The sequence below is a fragment of the Gouania willdenowi genome, chromosome 4, assembly GCF_900634775.1.
Source record: "Gouania willdenowi chromosome 4, fGouWil2.1, whole genome shotgun sequence".
NCBI classification, from domain to species: domain Eukaryota; kingdom Metazoa; phylum Chordata; class Actinopteri; order Blenniiformes; family Gobiesocidae; genus Gouania; species Gouania willdenowi.
Genome location: NC_041047.1, coordinates 14,406,403 through 14,424,593, shown reverse-complemented (window position 1 = coordinate 14,424,593; position 18,191 = coordinate 14,406,403).

The window sequence follows — 18,191 nt, the reverse complement described above, 5'->3', positions numbered from 1 at the left end:
CATTAATTGTTTTTAGTGCACGTTTGCTTTTATTTCTGATATAATCCTCACAATACTGGGTTTATAATTTAATTTCAGTTTGACATTTGTTAGTTTCTGCCAAGATGTCAATGACTGTCAACTTTGGGATGTTTACTTTCAAATGAGGCAGAATGCTATGCAAATGTGTTTGTTATTTAAATTTTAAAAAAAAGCAAAAATATGTTTTAATGAAACATTGACAAAGAAAGCATTCAAGGACTGTTCTTCTGTGTCCTTTATTAATCAGGCTAAACTTACTATTTTTTCCCCTTTTTATAATTACGTTAAAGTCAACATTTTCCCCCTTTTACATTGATTGTTTTTAGTGCACATTTGTGCACATGTTTGCTTTTAATTCTAATATAATCCTCACAATACTGGGTTTATTGTCACGGTTTGTGAATGGTGTGGACCCAAAAGCAGAGACAGATGGAGGCAGCAGGCTGGTGTAGCGTTCATTTATTCTCCAAAGATGACAAAAAACCCAAAATCCAAAAGGGGCACAAGGGAAAACCAGGGAGCAGGGTATAACACGCAGCGAGACACAAGGAGGTTGACATTAGACAATGATCCAGCAATCACATTGTGTTCAAACACTCAGCTAAATAGTGAGGGAAGCTTGATTGGAACGGACAACATCTAAGTGCAAAACATGAGGCCAAACTCAAAAAACAGAATAAACTAAGACTCGGAAAAACTAAAAGAGGACAACAAGGGTTAAACACAAACAAAACTAAACAGAACCTGACATAACATATCACTTAAATTGAACTTAAACAGGTTCATCTTCTCATCTTCTTGGTCTATTGTTGCCAGTAGAATAAGATAGGTATTACTGAATGTTACATATGACTGCAAGTTAAACACAACTGGTGTCCATGTATGAATGTTGACTGTGAATTTGTGCATTTTTTAATTATTTGTAAGACTTTGTGAGGTGAAATGAAGAGTTTATGTTGTTAGTTATTATCATGAGGTGCTAGTTAATTAACAAAAAGCGATTAAATAAGTGTACTTCTTCCACTCCTTTTAGAAAATGTAAACTGAATTGTGAAATTTTGTTGAGAATCTTTTTGTTTTTCTTTTTGTTTTCTTGTTTTTCATGATATTCTGTTTACATGTTCGAAACAAAGAAGAAGAAAAAAAAAACTTTGATAATCATTCAATCATAGTTTGAATCCTTGTGTCCCTCGCTAACTTATTTTCAGAAGTCATTGAGATACTCTCAATCAAGTGACCAATAAGGTTTGGATCTTTATGCAGTTCTGCTTTCCTCTTAATGACTCAATATCTTCATACACATTTGGGTTTCACTCGGGGACGCCAATCCATAACAGAGCACCCACTTTCAGTTCCTCAGTAGTGGAGGCAGAGAAACTCAAGGTTCTGTATAGGTGGGAAATAGAGCGCACATAATCTGGGCGCACGCATCTTCCCCTTTGCTCAGGCTGCAGCATTAAATCGATATTCCGCAAAGCTTTCTCTTGTTTTCACATCCACTTGACTGCTGCCGTGATGCGCCATCAGGGTCGGGCAGCCGCTCCCTGATTTTTGTGACGCTGCACCCCCTCTTCATCTTCATCTTCTTCCTCCTACTCCTCCACCTCCTCCTTCACTTCACTTCATTTCACTCCACAGCAGACATTCTCATTTGGATGGCTCCAAGGCGATGTGCCCATTCCATTTGTCTCCTACATTAACAGGAGGCAGCAGGAAAAAAAAAAGGCAACATGTTATCTTGACACAAAACATTATCTTCTCTTTACTCTTCCAACACCGTGAAACAATAATTATTAGCAGCTTTGGTAGGTTTCACGGAAAACTAAAAGAAGTGAACGCACAAACACCCGTTTTAGCAGATTTTGAAAACAGGATTTTTGACAGAAGATAATGCTTCTCCTTTTCCCACCAAGTGTGACTGACACGTCTGTCGCCCCCAAGAAGAGTATGGCCAAAGGCATTATGACTGTAGGTGTGACAGTATAGCGAGATTACAAGCTACCAGCTCAGCACTTTGATTTTAAGATTTAAAAGCTCATCCTTCGGTGTCAGATTGGGGTTCTGTATTCAAACACTCAAGCGCTCACTCACACTCCATCGTTATGAAAGCAAAAACCCTGCCTCTGCAAAGTGGGTCATACGCTGCAGTCACTTTATCTCAGCAAATGCATTGTGCCTATGTGAGTGTGCGAGTGGTAGACATGCGCATGTGTGATGATTAAACATCAAAGGCAAAGCTCCAGTTTTTTTTCCCCGCATTGGTTTGGTGTCTTTAACAGGAATTCAGTACATCGAGCCATTGGAATTTTTCCACTCAGGTTTCTACAATAGTTAGTCCTGAGAGCCTAAATGTCAGTGTATCTTTAGTTCTTTTAAATCACCAACAGAAGATGTTGGAGCTCTGGTTTGTATACGATTCTTCTTTTACCGCTGCAGATTCTCAGTGCACTTACCATCAGTCAAACGCTCTGGATTGGCTTCAGACAGGAAAATATTCACCCTCGGTTCATGCTCAAAGATACACCGTCAGACTGAGAGAAAGAAACAAACACACACATACACACTCTCTCTCTGATATATAACCATAAAAAATAAATTCGAGCTGTGGGGTTCAAAAGCTGTGCCACTCAACGAGGGAAGAAGACAGCTTTTTTCCGCCACCGTCTTATAGACCCATCATTGCAAAAGCTAATCTGCAGCGCATTCGGGTTCTATAATTTAGACCAATGTTTTGTTAAAACTTGGCATAATTCACTGAAATGGAAGGAGCCCTTCAAGCCTTTAACAGCATCTCCTTAAAAACTCAGTGAGTTGTAACAGCGGAACATTTAATAACACCTGTTCTCGTTGTAATGTTTTTTGTGCTTTCACATTTAGTGAGAAATGATGGCGCAATGAGAAGCTTCCGCTCATGAACTTTGGTGTCAAAGGTTTCACCTCTTTATAACCCAAAGCAACAAAATTGTGGTGTACAGTGTAGTTGGAAAACAGAACATCCGTTTATGTTTGGAAAAAATACGTCATTCAGGCATGTCAGTGTTTCTCTCACACACACAAACAAGCTGGCCTGCTTTGGTTCTAAATCCTATCCCTTGAGCATCGTAAACAGTATACACTTTGGCCACAAAAACATGTCACACTCGGGGCCTTTGTGGCATCTGCCCCCCAGCAACAAAGTGCCAAGGCATGGGACTGAGGGAGGGGCCGGGGGCAGAGATAAGCGCTTCCTTCCCAGGTCAATGCGTCACCATTGGGACCGGACAGGCCTAGAGCCTCAGCTGAGCACCACTGATAATATCCACATGAGTGTACACGTTTGTGGTTGGATACGTGTGTGTGTGTGCCAAATGTTTCTACATGTGTGTATATCTTTCATAGAGAGGAATTCGTTTAGTTTCATCAATCAGCTATGAAGAAATAGTCTTCAGTAGGGAAAAAAAGAAGAAGGGACGGTATTCTCCTCCAATTGTTTTGTAAGATATTTTTCCTAATATTTTTTATTGGGAAACAGGAACAGGATCACCACAAACATGACGACTTTTCCAAAGTCATATTAAAACAAACAGCAAAACATACTAACAGAACAGAGAAGATGAAAAGCAGCGTATTATCCTTCTAAGAAGATGATCGTTGGTCTCCAGATCTTCTCATATACCTCCAGTCTGTCTATCAGAACATACCTGATTTCCTCCACGTGAAAGGTATCTGTTAAGCCAGTTATCCATTGACTGAAGGACGGAAGTTCTACTCCCTTCCAACGCTGCAAAATCCATTTTTTAGCACAGAGAAGAGCATACGACAGTAATTGGTACCGAGACACCATGCAGGATCAGTAAAGGATCGGGTCTCAATTGCACCTTCAAGATCCCTGTCAGAAAAGAAAAACTCTCCAACCAGAACCCCTGTAACTTTGGACACAAGACAAAACTGTGCAGCAAGTTGGTTTCTGCATATTTGCATTTAGTACAGATGGGTGACAGATCTTGGTAGATTTGACTCAGTTTCTCCTTTGTGTAGTGAAACCTGTGAATGATTTAAACTGTATTAAATGGTGTCTTGTATTAAGAGAACATCGGTTAACAAATCGCAACAAGTCCCAAGGATCATGGTCCCAGTTAGACCTGAAACCTTTGTTAGTGAACTCCAAGTTCTGGTTTAATTTCATCCCATGCTTCTATCTTATATCTCAAGTTTAGTCCCACAGTCCAAAACAATGTTAGCTTGAATGGAATCACTAAGAGTATTGGTAAATGATGTGTAAATGTAATTGTCTGTTTTTGTGTCTTACCCCTGGGATGAACTGGCATCAGGTGTACGCCGCCTGTGAGTACAGGATAAAACAAGCACAGAAGATAAATAAATAAATGAGTTTCAGGGAGAAAAGGACAGACTGAATTAAGAAAAAACGAAAAAACAACTCCTCTTAAATACACTCAGTGACAATATCGCCTCATCTTTCTGCTTTTAATGCTGAACCTGAAGCAAAGCTAAATATTCAATCAGCACACTGTTGCACCATTAAAAATATTCCATTTCAAACCCGCTGTGTAGAGGACAGGCTTTTAATGAGTGCAGTACATTACAATGTGCACAATGTATTTGACAATAACATGAGCCAAGCAGCTGTCACAATGGTGAAGATTGCGTTTTTCCTTCACACCATTATTTCCTGTCCCCTCATTTACAATCTGAAATTAATTGCCGTGCCTCGAACCACAAATGAGTCTGTTCTTTCTCATTTACTCAAATTCATTATTTGTTAAACACATTTTTGTATTTAGCTCAGTGACAGAAAACGGTCCCTCGTGTTCATCGGCTCTGACCTTATCATCTCACCTCAGCGTAATCAAACACTCATTAGTTAATCATGTTCGGATTCATCTCACGTAACACAACCGTGAGTCAAATTGGATTAATCCAGGGCTACTTTTAATTGTTCTTATGCAGTGAGTGACACAAAAGATCAGGATGATAATAGAAACATTAGATGATTACTAATGGGAATTCAACTGAAATGAAATGTACTGCTGTACAACAAAAAAAGTGAGTGAGGATCATCAAAATGTATTTGCTGTACTTTAAAAAAATGAAGAACTGTGTTGGGACAATGTGTTGCTGCAACCGCTACCATTGAAGTACGACTCAAGGTAGCATAAAAAAAGAAAACAAAAGACATGCATGTAGGGACCTGAAGATTATGCAAAAAAAAAATATGGTCACACTTTACTTGGTTTTATACATAACAGCTGACATTATGCTGTCATTATTATGACATGACACCTGTCATTAGCATGAATATGGTGTCATGATGGCTGTCATTAAGTGTCGTTAATTACCCTAACCCCTAACCATTTGTTATCCTAACCCTAACCCCACTAGATCCCTCCACCTAACCCAAAAAATGCCAACATAGCTCCAAAGGTGTTATAATTTATAGACGTTTTTTGGTTCTTTTTACAGACATTAAATTTAAGAGTAGATGTTGCTCTATACATTTTTTATTTTACAGTTTCGGCGATGCCTCTCGCCTTCCTCAGAAGCGTCTCACTGACAGCGTGTGACGTGTCAGCGAACGACACTTAATGACAGCCTTCTTAACACCTTATTCATGCTAATGACAGATAGTGACAGCGTAACGTCAGACCTTATGTATAAAACTTTAAGTAACGTTAACAGATATATTAAAGTTAGCAAAAATGAACTAAAGTAATTGTAGTTGGTCATGAATGTTTCTAATTGCAGTAATATGTTGCTCTACTGTTTGTAATAATTAAGTAAACCTGGACTATTGACAGCATCCTTCTGTTGATTAGACGTAACAAAGTTACTACAGCATGAAAGGGGTCGACACATGTCGAGGTGAACTCCTTGCCCCTGTTTTCTTTCTCCTATACTGTGGTTCAGTGAGATAAACCTGACGAGTGAGGTGGAAAGAAAACCTCAGTAAAAGCTCTTTCAAAACTTCTCACAAGGACAACCGCCGTGGCCCAGACCGGTGTCACGGTCTGAGTTTACCTCGTACTGAGGTCGATAATGAGCATGCGCACTACCTGAAAATGAATTTGTGCTAGTTCCGCTGTGAGTTTCGCTACTTCCGTCATGCTGAGATTGAAAAATTTGGTAACACTTTAGTTTAGGGAACACCTATTAACCATTAATGAGTTGCTTATTAGCATGCAAATTAGTAACATAGTGACTCTTCATTTGTCATTATTAAGTACTTATTAATGCCTTATTCTGCATGGCCTTATTATACAACCAGTAAGTCATTAACTAAGAGTTTTCCCTCAATAACCTCAGAATTATTACTTATTAGTAGTGAGTAAGGAAGTTGTTAGGATTAGGGTTAGGGTTAACGTTAACCCTAATCCTAATCCTAACCCTAACCCTGTTTGGACTGCGAGACTGCCATTAAGTGTATAATAAAGCATTAATAAGTACTTAAAGATGACTAATTAAGTGCCAATGTTACTAATGCTAATAAGCAACTAACTAATGGTTAATAGGTGATCCCTAAACTAAAGTGCAACCAATGTCTTTTATTATTTTATGTCTTCTGTTTGTGTAAAAAAAAAATGTTTTATAATTTATTCTATACAGTTTTTTTTATCATTACATGTAATCTGATTGGATAAAAATAAAGCACATTTAATTTCCCATGCTTAGTATGGCAAGCTGAGTGACAACCTCAGTCAACAACTGGAGTAAGTAATAGTGTCTCATGCAGCAATCTCAACACAAATAGGAATAGTTTATTCTCCAAAAAAACATGATTATAATAAAACTCAATACGAAACGGAATAATTTATTTTACAAAAAAACATGATTATAATACACAGTGCAATATATAACAGTTAACCTAATGTAACTTTACAATAATAAGCTGTTGTATTCATTTAAATCTGATCATGACAATCATATTTTTTTTTTTTTTTTTAATCATTCGTTGATTTTTTATCGATGGTCGATGTTTTAAGCATTTTTTTAAAATCAGCACAACAAGCCCGGGTACATCTCAGTACGTAGCAGTCATGTACTGTGATGGCAAGAGAATCTCAGTACGGAGGTAAACTCAGACCGTAACACCGGGACTGGTCCGTAGATCATTTGGTATTGATCTGCACACCCGAGTTACGTTAAGATATTTGCAGATTCAATTTGATCACATTAACATCTCATGATCTGGATGGCAGACAAGAACAATCTCCACCTGTCTGTACTCAGCGTAACACAGAGAAAACACACAGACCTGTTTTCTTCATTAGGGTTTGTCTGTTGAGCCACAAAGATACGTTGATGTCAATGAGGTGCAGATTAAGAGTGAAATAGGGGTGTGCATTGAATCTGAAGATACGATGCGATTTTCACGTCACGATATGATATTTCCCAATATATCCGGATACTAACAAAAACGATATACATCATGACATATTGCAATATCAATAATTACATATTTCACCTTTACAAGTACAAAATGGTATGAAATACAAATTATGAATGTTTTTTAAAACTTGCAAGAACACCTAAACGGCAACTAACTTTAATTCAAGTACCAATATCAAAAACAGGTGGTGTGTTTATGAAACTGTGAAATTACATTCTTCAAAACAGCTGAAATTTTGCTTCTACAACAGATTCTGATTCTGTTAAGTTATTACATGCTTAAAAAACAGTAATTACATACTGTAATTATGTAATTACTCTATAAAAGTGCCCAGAATGTTTTATGCAATCAACTTCCAGGTTAAAATGCATTGAGGAGTAAAGTACTTTCACAACGTCTGATGTGGTTCACTGACACCTCGTGACAAAGCGTATACGTGCAAATGTTAGCGCAATTATTATTTTTTTACTTTTTAAAAAAACTAATAATAATTTGACACATTTTGCATCGATACAATAACCGTGCAGCGAAAATCACAATATATCTTTGAATCGACTTTTTCTTACACCCTTAGTGGGCAGGGACCGTCTACAAAGTGCCAAACTGAACGGAAATTTAAAAAATAAAATGAAAATAAAAAATAAAAGTTATTTGACCTATTTTATAACGCTCTGGAAATCATGTGAAATGTTTAGCAGACCATACTGGTCATACCACAACATTTGTTTTAGGAAATACATTTTATTGAATATGTACTGTATTTGTAAATAATCATCACTACTTTGAACTCATTAGCAATAACTGTCTAAAAATCCCTGTAGTACCCCGAAAAGTTTGTGTGAGTCTCACATTGCTCCTTTGTAACAGTTTATTGATGACTTGGTTTGAAGACTGTGTTGGAGCCATGTGTAGGAAACGTCTTTGTTGATTGTAGCAACACAGTTCTTATGGACCTGAGACAACACACCTCATTTCTTGGATGATAGTAGCATGGAGGAAAGATGAAGTACCTTCTCATCTGTAGTGTGAAGTGTTGTGACCTCAAGACTACAAAGCTAAACTACTAAAATGTATTTTAGGCCTTCCGTTGGGACTAAAGATTTATCTTCTAATGTAAGATAACGTCTGAGAAGTTGAAATCAAACGTTGCAACACAACTGCTTGCCCTCGACTCTCTGCACAATTAACTTTTTGTTTACTTTAAAATTTGCTATATGTTTGGTTGACTTTGTCAGTAACTCCCACTGTGTGATAAATATTGTCATTTGAAATTTAATTTATTCCTCTTTCAAAGAGTTGAAAAGTAGTTTGGAGCCACTCTCCTCTACTGTCAAAAAGAGTAAATATCTCTAATAGGAGAAATACATTGTTTCTGCAAAAAAAAGGAGTGTATTTTTAGACATAGAGGCAGCAGGGCGCAAGCTCCTGCAATGATTTGTAGCCAAGATGTTGACTGGTTGAGAAGCTTGCCACATTAAATGAATAATAACAAACCTGGTGTAACATACCTTGTCATATTTGTAGCCGGCAGAGTTAGTGCAAGCGTTCTGACAGGGCTAAGAGAGACAGAGAGGAGGGTGTAATAGAGCAACATGGATGGAGAGAAATTTCCAGAGATCCAGGTCAGCTGTGAGGCCTCAGCTGGAGTGGAAGGCTACACCTGTCAGTGCCCGGGGACCTCTCCTTTCCCCCCCCTTTCCCTCTCTGTCGCTATACTGCCAGTCTCTTTCTGTCCAGCTGGACACGCAGAGCCTTTCAAACCCCCCAACCAACATCAACCTCCCGGATCCAGGCCAGTTCAGCCTAGCCATGCGTAGCCATCCCTGGGAATTCATTCCGGATGCTTCCTGTTCATCGCTTTTATGTGTTTGCTTGCTCCCTTTCTTTCTTTTTCTGGCAATGCTGTTAACTTTTCTGTTTTTTTTTTTTGTGTTTTTTTTTTACAATCATTACCAACTTTACTTTACCTATCACTTGGTAAACCTAATTTGGTTTAAAAATTCTTTTTTTCTTTTCTTTTTCAGACACAATCAAAGCAACAGAGACAATTTCTCTATTTTGTTTGAACTGTGTTCCTGTTGTGATATACTGTGTAGCAATCCTGAGAGTTTTAGTCCTGGCTTGGTCCTTTGTTTTTTAAGTAATATTTTGTTTTTTGTCATACCTGTTCTCGTTTTGTCATGTTGTATTCTCTCTGTATTTTAATACCTTTTACATTTTACCTTGCCTTATAAAATGTGGTCAGGGACACCAGATGAAAACCAGCCTCTTTTGGCTAACTCTGGCTCATTTACAGCATGTCTGTTTATTAATGTGTATCTTCCATTTTAAATAAGTCATGAATTCATATACTTAATGTGGCTTCACTCAGATGATGAAACATGTTCCTCTTCTTACTTATTGGACAATAGATCCCAACAGAGAAATTTTGACTGGAAGCTGAATACCTCACATCGTACAGGTAGATGATAGTACAATTACATCATGATAATCTTTCCTCTTTTTACTCTGAAGTTTAATCAGGACATGCTGAGAACAACACATTTCCCATTCTCTGTGACTCCTGCTGTTCAACCAAGGTCTGGTTTTTCATCAGTCAGCAGGGCCAGCAGCTGGAAACATTAAAGAGTTACAAGCATCCTCTTTATTCAGTCTCTTTCCCATTTTTCCATAAAAGTGTGCCTATAGTAAAGCAATTTACTCTTTATGCAGCTATTTTCTACAAAGAACCGTGGATCTATTTACAAACAATGCATTTAGCTCCATTACCATTTGATAAGTTCAAACTCAAATTTTCAATTAAAAATGTTTCTGAATATAAGGTTAAAAGGCAAAATGTAATCAAATTTCAAATGTAAAGTTCTAGGCGTAGCCCATTTATTATTACAACAGCACAGGACCGCTTTAGTCAAAATGAATTATTTATTAACAATGAAAATGCATTTATTTCACGCCTGCAAGCGCTTTACAGTGATGGGAATGTAATCTTGTATTTGGCGGTATGGGTCTGTTCCGGGACCTGCTTGGCCTTTCCGTGTGCTTACGTGGAAAGTCGTAGGTAGGGAGAGCACTCTTCCTTGACCTTCCATGAGCCCTAGCTAAAGGCTAAAGCAAGTAGAGCAGTTTGCTCTCCTTGCCCATTTAGTGCTGAGACAGTTGATAATCTTTTGGATGAGTTTAATACAAAAGTCTGTAATGTCATAGATGTGGTGGCTCCAATCAAAACCAAGAGAAAACCAAACACACAAAAAACACCTTGGAGGAGGACTGAGATAATGCAGAATTTGAAATCTGATTGAAGAGGAGCTGAGCGTAAATGGAGATGAACAAAACTCCAAATTCATCTAGAACTGTACAAAATAAGTCTGCGTAAATTGATGGCTTGTTCAAAGCAATGCAGCAATACTTTTCTGAAATTATTGCTAAAAATGTCAACAACTCTCGCACATTGTTTTCTGTAATTGAAAAGCTCACAACCCCCCCCAGATCAGATAGCCCCTGAATTACTGTCAACTGGAAAATGCAATGAATTTGCTGTATATTTCAATGAAAAAATAAAATCAATAAGGTCAAACATCGGAACAAACCAGCAAAATAACAAAAAAAACTTGAACACCTTCAACCTCTGAGGGATGAGTCAACTAGATTGTTAGAGTTTATCAGAGTGAACCCAAAAACAATAGAGGATACTGTTAATGCCTTGACACAATACCCTTAAACTTCTTTAAAACTGTTGTAAAGTCAATTCTCATTGATTTGTGTCAGATAATTAACTGCTCATTCCAATCAGGCACCGTACCAAAATGCCTGAAAGTAGCTGCTGTGAAACCTCTGTTAAAAAAGAGAACACTTGATGCCTCTATACTGGCTAACTATAGATCAATCAGAAACCTTCCATTCATAGCCAAGATCATAGTGAAGGTGGTCTTCAACCAACTGAGTCAATTCTTAACATTCACCAAAATATTTGCTGCATTTCAGTCAGGTTTTCGTTCTCATCAAAGCACAGAAACTGCTCTAATCAAAGTGATCAATAACATAAGGTTGAACACTGATTCAGGAAAAGTAGCTGTTCTCATTCTATTGGATCTAACTGCTGCATTTGACACTGTAGACCATACAATTTTGTTGCACAGATTGCAAACATGAGTTGGACTAAATGGAAAGGTATGCAATGGTTTAAGTCCTACTTGGAGGAGCTAAGTTATGTTGGAAGCATTGGAAACTTTGAATCTGACAGATTACCAATGTCTTGTGGGGTTCCTCAGGGCTCGGTTCTTGGACCTCTTCTGTTTAGCCTTTACATGCTTCCTTTAGGACAAATTTTACAGAAAGGTAAGGTTGATTATCAGAGCTACACAGATTACACAACTGTATCTATCACTGAACCCAGATGACTATGGTCCCATTGAGGTGTTGTGTGACTGTTTAGAAAAAGTAAACTGCTGGATGAGTGAAAACTTCCTTCAACTAAATCATGACAAGATGGAGATGATTGTCTTTGGTAACAAGGAAAAGAGGACCGCTGTCAGCAATTATCTTGAGTCTAGATCTTTAAAAGCTAAAGACCAAGTCAAAAACCTTGGTGTCAGCAGTCAGAACAAATCTATCACAAAAACAGCCTTCTATCACCTAAAGTACATGTCAAGAGTGAGAGGTTTAATGACTCAGAAAGATCAGGAGAAACTGGTCCATGCTTTTATATCCAGCAGACTGGACTATTGTAATGGTCTTCTGACAGGAATCCCCCAAAAGAGCATTAAACAGCTACAGCTGGTTCAGAACGCTGCAGCTCGGGTCTTAACCAGAACAAAGAGGTCAGAGCACAATACAGTTTTAAAATCTTTACACTGGCTCCCAGTCAGCCTCAGAATAGACTTTAAAGTTTTGCTGCTGGTGTATAAATCTGTGAATGGTTTGGTCCAGAATACATCAGTGAGATGTGCAGGTATGAACCCAGCAGATCTCTCAGATCTATGGACACAGGTCAGATAGTGGAGCCCAGAGCTCACAGTAAATATGGTGATGCTGTGTTTAGTTGTTATGCTGCAAAGAAGTGGAACAAACTGTCAGCAGAGCTGAATTCAACATCCAATGAGAACATTTTTAAATCAAAGTTAAAGGCACTTTTTTTCTCTACTGCGTATGATTGAGATAGAGATTTTTGGTCATGTTGATGTAATGTGTCTGTTGATGATTTTAAATGATTTTATTGATGATTTGAAATTTTGTTCTCATAGATTTTAAGCTGTTGAATGTTGCACTTTTTGAACGAATCCATAGAAATGTTTTTAGTTCATCCGTGATTTCTTATGTTTGTCCCCAAAAACTCTGCCAAAGTGACTTCCTAGCATATTTTTGGTGTTTTTTTTACTGAGTGTAGGTTGTGACAAAACAATGGCAAATGTTTATTTTTATGGTTTACCAGAAATATTGAAATTCAGCCAAAACTGAATAAGGAATACCGGGAACATAAAAGAAAAAAAGAAAGTGTCTATTTGTACAGTTGCCGTACGGACAACCCTGGGTGCTATTGGTATGGTTATCGAAGTACAAGTACGTAGCATCTTAGGGTTAGGTTATGACCCAGTATCACAACAATTTTTAGGGTTAGGGTTAGGGTTAGGTTAGGTTTAGGGTAAGCTTTAGCCTTAGTCACGCGACCTAAACTGGCCAATGACTGACCTATCACAAACTAGCCAAATAGGGGGCGCTGCGTACGGATAGGATGTTGGTATATTGATACGGTAACCTTACAAATAGCCACTGCCTAAAAAAAATCACTGGCAAAGAATTACAAGAAAACCACAGCAAGAAACATTTACAATGCATCCGTCTATGGGACTCACATCCCACAATGCAATGTGCGAAACCTTTCTGGCAATGTCAATAAAAACAGTTTTTTAAACTGTACTTGGCGAATAAAACTTTCTGATTCTGATTCTAAAAGAGTGTTTAAAGAGGAGATAACACAAACTTTCAAGATTTTTTTAATAATGACTTGTGCTCCCAATATCAAATAGGAAAACAGCTGCATTTTGCTTGTAAACTATGGCACAAATTTTCTTTCTTTAGGAATACCAAATTTTTACTGAGTTGGTTTGTGTGACAGACAAATCTCCCATTTTACCTCAGTATATCTCATCTTGTCTTGTTGTAAGATGAAACAAAGGTTGGACACCAGTTAGTTCACTCTCCTGCTGCACCCCCCTCTATATCTTATCCTACATGCCAACTTGTGAATTATTCAACAGTTTGTACCTGTGAGGCTAGCCGACCCTGTTAAGGGCGGCCCAATTGTGATCTATAATTAAATATAATGAAACATGAAAGTGCATAAAACATGAAAAAAGGTTTTGGTCAGATCGTTCACATTTCCTTTAATGAAAAGCTCTCCATAGACGCTGATATGCTGACAGCTGCTGTATGTGCTTCTTTTGTGCAAATTAAAACAGGTGGAAATCTCTTTAAAAAACATGAGCTGATGTTTGCAGGGCAATAGAATTATCCCTATTTCTGTACACTGTGATATTTATACAGGATACTCATCTCAACCAGTTAGTTTGTTCTCTTTTCCCTTTTTAGCACGCCCACAAAGATCATTCTCATGTAAAATCGCACTGCATTTCAAAATGTTACTGAAAGAAAACTATATACAGGTCCCTATGGGGATATATTATACCCAGCCGTCATTCATTGTTCTTTGCCAGCTTCCTGTTTGCCTCAATCTTATCCGTACTAAAACAACATTTCTTCCCAAAAAGACACATTTGGGAAACTTTACTGATCTACCAATAAGATTGTTCTTGTTTAGAACAGATATCTGCAAAAATCATGCATTTCTTGTGCTTTTAAGTTTAGGACAATCTGTGCAACAGCTGAAGTCCTTAATCTTGCATTCATGTGTGCTTGCAAATAGCCTACATACATACATACAACTCAACAATTTATTGAGATCCTCACATCTGTCCAAATGTGAGCAGCTATATCTTCACCTTGCAGGCAGTTGTGAGAAGCAAAGGCTTAGTGGCTTGCTCACTTTTTTCCTTCACTGACTAAGTGGAGACTGAGGTGTCAGGAGTTTTTTTTTCTCTCTGTCAACCCCTCCACCCACCCCCTCTTCCTTTCATTCTCGCTGTGCTTTCCTCTCTCCCTCTTTTTTTCACAGCAAAATACATCTTCATAGTAGTTCAGGCTGTGCTTTACAGGGAACACTGCAAGCGGCTGATAAGAAGCTGAAAGCATAGATATATACATCCCAGAGTGAGCTGCAGACCCACAGTCAGTGATGCAGTAAACAGATCACATACAGTGTGTTCTTTCCCTTGTATATGATACAAATGTTGGGGCATATAGTCAATATAAAAGGTTGACCAGGTAATTCCAACCCAAAGGAATGTGGGACATTAGCAGATATATAATGGGGAGGAAACACATTTTCCATTCCTGGTTCTTCTGAGTTTGCACAATTTGAGTTGCTGTGCTGAACAAAACACATTCTCTCTCAAACACACACACACACACACACACACACACACACACACACACACGTTATTGAGTGTCTTTGTTCGGAACATTGTGGAGCAGAGGTTCAGATTTCTATAGAGCAGACATTAGTAACTGGCGGCCTGGGGGCCACATGTTGCCCTTGATCTAATTTTGTGCGGTCCCTAAAACAAATCCTCCCGAATTGTATTTCAAGAACTTGGAAGAAATATAAAACCCAGCATAATACACAAAATAACTCCCAAAACACACAAATTGACAGCAAAATACAAAGAGTACACTAAAAGACAAAAGAATTCCAAAAATACACAAAATGACAACAAAGGCAGACATAACAACCACTTAGACAAAATGACTATGAAAACAACAACACATTACGGAATAGCTCCAAAGACACACAAACTGTCAACAAAATTACACAAAATGACAGGAAAATACAGAAAGTGACCCCAAAAACGCACATATTGACAACATTAACGCAGTAAAAAATACACAAAATTACAAATAAATAACAAAAATACATTACTCCAAAAACACAAAATGACTAAAAACAGAAAAAACAACAAAAGTACAGACAAAGACAGAAAAAAAAGACAAAACCCTTTTTTCCCCCTGTATTTATGCTCATATCAATTATTCTAAATGCTGGCATAAATGTTGTGGCCCTCGGATCAGTTACAATCACATTTTTGTGGCCCCCACTGTCATAGTGTTGCCCATCACTACTATAGAGCCTTCCAGGCAGAAACACGGCTAAAAAGCGCCGTAAACATGCTTTAATAATGTACAAAAAAAGCCTGACAGATGAAGCCCCAAACCTGTCCGAGCCCCAATGAAGCCGCTCTCTCTTTAACCCTGAACCCGTTGCAGCCCGACACTATTCACATCCGTGCGTGCACACATAATTACTAGCCACTTGTTCTGCATACAACTATAAACGTGACGAGCAGCTTCATGTGCCGCTACACATACGTACTCGTTTACTTCTGTTGTAAAGCATGTGCTAACACTGCTGTAACACACAGTTCAGAGACCCGCTCTCTATGTTTGTGCATATGTGACAGCACACAGCTCCAGAACCAGTCCTTTATGCATTTTTGAAACATAATCTATTCATGTGCCAGAGACCAGCCTTCCATTAACCTCCTCAGCATCCATTTGCGCATCTTTCTTACACTAATCGAAACACATCACCTGAAAATGATGGAAATGAAATTAAGCCAGAAACGGGCCCCAACGGACCAGCATCTCTGTATGATCAATTAAAAGAAGGTCAGCGATGATCCAGATGTTACGGTTTTTTGTAAACTTTGCCCGCCAGGTTACAAGATATATTCTCAACAACAGGAGGAAAAACCTGCTCTGGAATGGTCATTTTTTAAAGACAAATTCTTAAAACACTAGTCCTAGAAAGTGCCATATTATTCCAAATCTGGAAACAATTATATCAAATTCCATTTTAGGTCCATAGTAGCCGGGGTGCTTTAGTTCAGTGTAGGGAAATGCCAGGATTCTGAGGGGAATACAGTAGCTCACAGCAACGTATTAAAAAAAAAAATTAAAAAAAACAAAGACGAAGAACTATGAGCAAGTTAATTTTTGGAACTGAGCATGTTTGATATATGAACTATGAACGAGTTCATTTTCCATTTTGTGAACTGAACTTTGAGCTAGTTAGTGTAGAAAAGAAACTTTCCCAACACTGCGTACACACACACACACACACTCCCTTTCCCCTCCTGAAATACAAAGTTTCCCATCGTTGCCATGGTTACAGCAGGGATTGGTAAATCCAACCATTGAGGGACTCTTTCATTTCCCTTAAAATCATCAGGGGTTTTTGGGGGTTGGTTTTGGTGTTGAAACTGAGGAATGAGCAGTTCATCAGCAGGACACGGTTAGATGAATTTGGATTACGCAGATAGGGGCTCATCTTTCTCCTCCAACGTGTCCTGCTGAAGCAGATGGTGCCATGTGTGTCGGCCATATACCACTGCAGGCGCCTTGTGAGCGCCGCTGCCATAAGGAGGCAGGTTAGTGGGAGATTTGGGGTGACAGTGTTTGGCAGGAGCTACAAAGTGATAATGTGTGGAGGGAGAAAGTGTTTTGGTTGCCTGACTGACACCAAAGCAAGCAGCTTTCTATGTCCCTGTGTCTGTGATATCAAAGCCTCGCTGGTACAGCAGGTACTGAGCAAAGACACCTTTCATGTTCTTCATCATTTAAGCCTCATCAGGATGTTTGTAGCTGTTGTGATGCTTCTCTGAGTAAGACATGTATTTACTGCTAAACCGAACATGTCACTTTTAGTCGATAAAAAATCATTTAGAAATGTATAGACCAAGACTAAGATAATTATAAAGACTATAAAGAAAATTGATTAGTTAACCACACACACATCCCACCCCCTTCAGCAGACTCTCTTTGTGCTTTTGTATATAGGTACTGTTATTGTGATAAGGGAAGAATTGTATATTTTTGAACTTTTGAATATGAAAATAAAAGGTTTTAGTGGCAAATAAGCAGAAAAAAGATACTCATGTTGTCTGAGGAATATTGTTTCATCACGGTAGATTTCGGAAAAGAAAAAAAAAAAAAAAATTGTTAAAGGGGGTACATGAATAAAAAAAAATACATTTGGAAACTAGAATATAAATCTACCAGCAGTCAGGAGCCTCCATGCATTGCTACATATTACACATTATTTGATTTAAGACTACCCATGGTTACAGATTATTATTATTTTATTATTATATATTATTTCTCAACAGAATAGGTACAATTAATTGACACATTTTACTGGACTACATTGTATGTGACGCCATTTTAAAATCACACATTTCTGTCGTCTCCAGAGACTTCTAGAATTAGCTTTTGATCATGTTTGTTGTTGTTAATTTAGTGCACAAAGTGACAAGATGAGCCAGCTCAGATATTTTCATGCTGCATTTGATCTTAACTAGATATACTAGTGAAAGTTTAGAATACAGTTGTTTAAGATTGTTTTGTGTGTGTGTGTGTGTGTGTGGTGTGATAATTTGAAAAATAATAATTAAAACATTTTGTCAATACATTTTTCATCAGTGTTTTTATTCATCTAAATTATTAGACATTTCTGGGGACCCAATTTGAATTCCAGGTAACCCCACATTGGGTCACGACCCAAAAGGTGAAAAACTCTGCATTACATTATTATGTTTTTGAAGTGTGCAGAAGTAGGGGGTACATGGCTTTAAGTTAAATGTCTTAAGGGGTTTGAGGACTGTGAAAAGTTTGGGAA